Source organism: Pteropus alecto, unplaced genomic scaffold, assembly GCF_000325575.1.
Source record: "Pteropus alecto unplaced genomic scaffold, ASM32557v1 scaffold71, whole genome shotgun sequence".
Classification (NCBI taxonomy): domain Eukaryota; kingdom Metazoa; phylum Chordata; class Mammalia; order Chiroptera; family Pteropodidae; genus Pteropus; species Pteropus alecto.
In genome coordinates, this window is record NW_006433024.1 from 7,702,656 (window position 1) to 7,709,661 (window position 7,006).

The 7,006-nt window shown below is 35.2% G+C and overlaps 1 non-coding gene across 1 annotated transcript; it reads right to left on the reverse strand.

Annotated features, from left to right (window-relative positions):
- Positions 1 to 1,301: 1,301 nt before the first annotated feature.
- LOC112476751 lies at positions 1,302 to 1,420 on the reverse strand. The gene has a single exon (XR_003045196.1). It is a non-coding gene; the product is annotated as a 5S ribosomal RNA (ribosomal RNA).
- Positions 1,421 to 7,006: the final 5,586 nt, after the last annotated feature.

The following is a 7,006-nucleotide window of genomic DNA, read 5'->3' on the forward strand; positions in this document are numbered from 1 at the left end:
TTTGAGCAATGCAGCTTTATCTCTTCTGAACCTTAATTTCTTCAGTATTGAAATAAAATAAGCGTTGTTTAATGTTTAAATGAGAGTTCATAAGCAACTATTTAGCAAAATGCTTGTTGCCTGCTAAGTTGATCAGCAAACTTTAATTTTCTTCCCTTTTGACATTTTCAACCTCTCCCATTATACCTCCATTCAGAATACTCTTCTACCTTTATTCATTCTGTCTTTATTCAGGAGACAGTACAATCGATTGCTAATGGCATTTCAATTTTCAGTATAATTATGTATTATATGTTACAGATAACATATTTACTTTTAAGTAGCAGCCTCTGAAACAATGGCTAAAATGCAAAGCAATGATGGACATTTAAGAAATGAGTCAATGTGAAAATATTTAGGGGATTAGTTGGGCCTTTGAACATCTCACAGGTTTTATGACGTGAATGATGGTTCCATTGCAAATGCATAGGAAAGGCCGTTGAGTCTAAAACATAAACATAAAAGTCTTTTGGATCATTCATGTTTATTACCTAAGTTAGATAGAAAAAGAACAAACTTAGGTGGAAATATTTATATATCTTATCCTAAACATGACCCAAAAGTTCTTCCTTAACAAAATACACACGGACACTACTGTGTCCCATGAGACTTTACATGAACTGACCACGACAATTTCTCTGACTCATGTTGCCTTGCTCTCCCTCCTCAGTCACTGTATTCCAGCTATTAGTCTTCTCCTTGTCCTGTAAGCACCCCGGGCTCATTTCTTGTACGGCCTCTACACTTACTCTTCTAGAGCCTCTGCACTACTCTTACATGTTAGAAGATGATAAGTGCTCTGAGAACAAAATCAGGGTAAGACAAGCAGAAGTAGAGGGTTGCAATTTTGATTATTGGAAAGGTGATGTGTAAGCAAAGATTTGACGGAGATGATAAACATGTCATTCAGATATCTGAAGAAAGAAAATTCCAGGCAGTGGTATTAGCCAGAACAAAGGACTGAGATTGGAGTATAATGAGTCAAGGAGGTAAAATAGGAGATAAGGGGTAACGGGAAAGTCTGAGAGATGTGGGAATTCATTTAGGATCTAAAACAGAATTGATGCAATATGATTCACTACTTTAAAAAATCAATCTGGAAGTTGTGATCAGATCACAGTTTCTCAACTGTGGCACTATTGGTACACTGGGATGAATAATTCTTATTTATTTATTTAATTTTTTAGGTGAGGCAACCCTTGGTTGAACTCACAAATTGCAAGAACCTTGTCAGCTTACAATGCCTTATTTTTTATTTTTTACGCCTACAGCACCCGGTCTTCCTAGCTGGTCTCCCATCCAAGTACTAACCAGGCCCAACCCTGCTTAGCTTCTGAGATCAGATGGGATCGGGCTTGTTCAGGGTGGCATGGCCGTAGACTGAATAATTCTTTCTTGAGGGTTGTCCTGTGCATTGAAGAATGTTTAGCTGCACCCCTGGCCTCTACTCACCAGATATCAATAGCAAAACACCCCACCTAGTTGTGACAACCAAAAATATCTCCAGATATTGTCAAATATTTGGGGGCGGAGCAAAATCATCTCTAGTTGAGAACCACCACTGTGGGGGAAAAGAGTGGAGGCTCAAATGTCACCTCTACAAAGACTGACTATGGCCCAGTCTAAAGCCCAACCACCAGCCCCTGGCACCCTCCATCACAGCACCATCTTTTGTTTTCTTCATAGCACATATCACACGCTGAGAAATTATCCTAACCATTTGCTGATCTACTTTGTTTATTGTCTCTCCCTGCCTAATGGTAATTAATGTAAGTTCCATAAATTTAAAGACCTGATCTGCATTACTCACTGCTCTATTACCCAGTGACTTGAGTTTTGCCAAGAATCACAGCTGAAACCACTTAAGATTTTATATTATTTTTTAATTGCCTGAGTAAACCATGCACAGACACTCTTCAACAAATATAGAACGCTATAATTTTATGATGAAGATGGAAAGAGATGTGGATTGCCTTTTGAGAGCTCATAAAAGAGTATTAAATAAACTTGGGAAAAACTGCTTGGAGTGGGGAACAGGGGAGAGTAAGGTAGCAAAGGTCAGCATGGATGTTTCTTTAACCAGTTTGGCCCACATTTTTATCCTCCAGTTATTTTTTTTATTCATTTATATTCTATGGAGAGTTTCTTTGAGTACCTGGATAATATTCTACCACTGAGTAACATTGCACATCCTATTCTATATTGAGATGTTTGCTATCTTTGTGTTCCCCTTACCTTCCATAGATCAAGGCTGAACTTAGGGACCTCTGGGTTCAGAAAAGTAAGGCTGGAGGTAGGATGTTGGTAGTGTAAAAATTTATATAAAAGAAACATTCAATGTTTATTATGCAGTGCAATGCCTCAATATATAAGGGCCACCCCAGGGGAGACTCGTGAATACTATATTGTAGACTCTCTATAATTTACTTCCAGCTTTACAATATGACTATGGTGACTCAGAGGGATTACCCATAATGGATTAGAAATAAGAATCTTGGGTTTTATTTTTTATTTTTATTTATATATTTATTTTATTATTTATTATGGTGACATTGGTTAACAAAATCCAATAAGTTTCAAGTGTATAATTCAACAGTAAGTCATATTTATATTGCATTGTATTGTCACCACCCATAGTTAGATTTCTGTCACCTCACATTTGACCCCTTTTACCCCACCTACCTCCTCCCTCCTCCCACCCCCCACTCTCTGGTAACCCCTAGTCTACTGTTCATATCCATGAGTCTCTGTTTGTTTGTCATGTCTGATTGTTGCATTTAGATTCATATCCCACGTATAAGTCACATTATGTGGTTTTCTACTTTTTCTTAGGCTTATTTTGCTTAGCATGATTAGATCAAGATCCATCCATGTTGTTACAAATGGCAGTATTTCATTCTTTCTTATAGCTAAGTAATATTCCTTTGTATATATGTACCACAGCTTCTTTATACAGTCACCTATTATAGGACACTTTGGTTGCTTCTATGTCCTGGCCACTGTGAATAATGCTACTATGAACACTGGTGTACATATATCTTTTAGGATAAATGTTTTCAAGTCTTTGGGATAAATACCCAGTAGAGGGATTGCTAGATCATATGGTAGATCAATTCTTAGCTTTTGAGGAATCTCCATACTGTTTTCCATAGTGGCTATACCAATTTGCAGTCCCACCAGCAGTGTATGAGGGTTCCTTTTTCTCCACACCCTCTCCAACACTGTTATTACTTGTCCTGTTGATAATAGCCAAGAGAATCTTGGTTTTACTATCAATCTCTTTTCACAAAAATCATGAGGATGAGAAATGTAAGGATCCATTCATTAATTCATTCATCCTACAGCTGTCCACTGAGAACCTCCTTGTTCTAGGCAGTAAGTAAAGCACTGAGCAAAACTGAAGGTCTTGTGCAATTAGTCTAATCAGGAAACTACAAATTAATTATATAATTAAACACTCTGATAAGTGCTATAAAGTGAAAGTAGGATGTCATAAAGTATATCATGTGGGGGCTAAATCTAATTTCAAAAAATACAGAAAGACTTCCTTGAGGAAATAACATTTGAAATAAATCTATAAATTGAAAGAGAGCTAAAAGATTCCAGAAAAAAGGGATGATCATATGTCATCATAGCCCTATGCTGGAGAATTAAAGGAAATGTATGTGTTCTTTATAAATGAAAAATATTTCAGTCTTGCATATCATCTTAATCAGTTCACTTATTGATCTTTTCAAATGAAAAATGTGGACACACAAGCTTTAAACCTCATTAGCTTAACCTTTATTAAGAGGCTATTAAATACTAACAGGATTCCTAGAACGAGGAGATATTCAGTAGACATATGTAGGATAAGTGAATTAATAAACGGATCCGTTCACATTCTGATCTCTTGTAGTTAATGTGAAAAGAGATTGGTAGTAAAACCCAAGAATGTTATTCATAGTCTGTTACAAGTAGTTGAAACCTCACTGGGATTAGTGTGGTCATATTGTGAAGTTCAAAGTCAAGCAGAGAGTCTACAATATAGTGGCGATTTTCCTCAAGGGTCTCACCTCACTTGACCTAATGTTCTAAGGTACTGACAATGGACAGTGGGCCTGTTTACATGAATTTTTGCACTACCAGCATCCTGCCTCCAGTCTCACTATTCTGAACCCAGATACCCATAGGTTTAGTCTTGATCTATTAAATATAAGGTAAACACAACAATTGCAAAAAATATCGATAAAGAATGAAATGTGAAATATTACCAAGCAATAGAACAAAGATGTGAACTGTGCTTTTGGAGACTAACTTGGCAATGGTATTGAAAAAATAGATTTAAATTAGGGAAAAACTGGGGGTAGAAAAAAATAGGATCTACAGGAATAAACCACAGAGAGATAAGGAGAACCTGAACCTGAGAACATGGGCCAAAATGGAGGGGAGGGAACAAATCATAATAAAGCTGAAGATCTAGAATCAAAATGGCAGAACAGTTGATTGACTATCAAGATGGAGGAAAATGAGAAAGGTATACTTTAATTACATCGATTTGATCTTTATGTGATTTAAAAATTGAGGCAGGTTTTAAAAATCTGTTTCCCACCCCTCCTCATCATCTAAATCCTCCCTTCACAGAAGTAGATGGATTATTGAAGGGAAGTTGTCTGGTTGTTCTCTTGCATCAAATTAATTTTCTTCAACCCCCATATCCCAATCGTTACACAGCCTGTTCTAAATTTTGATCTGGTGAATTATTGATGAGCTCTTAAAAAGAGATTAGAACAACGATCTCCCACTCTCTTTCTGGGGAAAAAAAAAAACAAAAAACTTTCATGCAAAAAGAACTGGCAATTTTGACTAAAATGAACCACCCAACAAATCAGTAAATCATATTTATGACATGTTATTTGTCAAACCTAATATTAGTTTATTGGATAAATGTCATTGAGGACCTACTGTGTATAAAGCACTGTGCTAGACAATTGATTTATTTGACATTTGATTCAACTTATTCTAGCATTCCATGACTAGTACTCTCAGGTTTGAAAAAGGAAAAATTTGCCCTTAGCTAATCTTAGTCCTAAAGATATCTCTTACTAGTACCTCACACTGAGCAAGTCTAAATTCCTTTCAGGAAAGAATCTTTCAGTCCAGCACATCTGTCTGTTGGGGTATAATGAGGGATTTTCATTTCTCATTGCTAATTTTTTATCTCAGTTATTCCTGTCAAAGGATTTTTTTTTTAATGGAATTTTCTATGCCTAAATTTGAGCATTTGTATTTAGGATTCAAGTTCTGTATTCCCAATATAATAAATTGAATAAGTAGCTGATTTTGAAGTACACAAGATGAAACCCAGCCTGTTTTTATATACAATGTCTACTAATTGACAGCATGGCCGGTCAAACTGCAGGGAATAAAATGATTATGTTTGTAGAAATAATCTTAACTGAGTTTTAAAGAGTAAATAGTAATTAATTCCTTTAAACATTAATTTTCTAGACTTACTGAAGGGTTTTTAATCACTTTATTTTTAACTCATTGGTGACTCATTTTTAAATTCACAAAATTTTGTTATTGCAGAAGCAATATATCTTACAGTAGAAAAATTTTTTTAAATTAAAAAGGAAAGAAGAAAAAGAAGGGAAAAAGAAAAGTACATTTATTATCACTCTACCTAGAAGTTACTGCAAATATCTTGTTTTGTGTCTTTCCAAATCTTTATTTTTATGATAGACCTTTTTCAAACTAAAATACAATCACACTATACATGCTGCTTTTGTAATTTGCTTATTTCCCTGAATAAAACACTGTCATATGAGTAAGTAGTATATAAAACATACTTTTCAGTGATTAAATATTATTGAGAAATTATATATAATTATATACACCATAATTTCTGTAATCAATTCCCAAATGTTTGACACATTGTTTCTAAAATATAATATATGTGATAATAAATAGACTTGTCCATAAGTATTTTCAATTCATTTGATTGTTTTCTTAATATAGCAGACATTGTTAATGGCTGGTCCATACCTTGAGGAGCAGTTAACCTGTTTCCAGCTGTCACTAGATTCATCTTGATGGCTGACTGCTCGCTGCATTACTGTGTAAGTCATCCAGCCCAAGTCCACAGCTGGCTAGAATTCCAGAGAATTAACACTCCTGACTAATGACTCTCCAGAGTTGGTGTATGAGTACCTGTGGGGGTTCAGAATGAGTCAGACCCCAAGATGTGCCTCTGTAATATGCAGATTGTTTTGAGCCAGAGGCAACCTTAGCCACAGGCTCAAGAGAATCTTCCGCCCTCCTCCCCCTCAACTACATAGAAGAATTTGAATTAGCGGCCTTGCTCGTAAGAGATTATCAGAGATGTCTTCTTTTGATCTACTTATAGAGCAGGGCAAAATTCTATTTACTAAACATCTGTTCTTCTTATAATTCTGCAATGACCCTTGTGGGGGGCATGCAGGGTTTCTGACTCTCTCATATATATGAGGTTCTCATACACATGTATGTATTATATTTGGTTATTTTCTCTTGCTAATCTGTCTCATGCCTATTTGATTATTAGACCAGCCAGAAGAACCTTGAGAGTAGAGGAAGATTTGTTTCTCCTCCACAAGAGATGTATCATTTTTTAAATGCCAATTTAAATAGGTAAAAGAGGAATTTATTATTTATGAGATTATCGTTTTATATGACTGTTCATTTTTATTGCTTCATTAATGACTTGCCTGTACATATTCTCAGTCTATATTTTAATTTTTTAACTAATTCACAAGTGCTCTTTTAATGTTAAGGGTATTAACTCTTTTTTACTCACATTTTAAAATTAGCTAGTTTGGATTTTTTACAATCACATAGCATTCGCCTTGAAACCATTTAAAAAATTCATTCTTCATGAGGACATGTCTTTCACATTAAAGAAAATATGCATGTCCCTACTGGCAAATGTTTATTAATAAGTGGATTT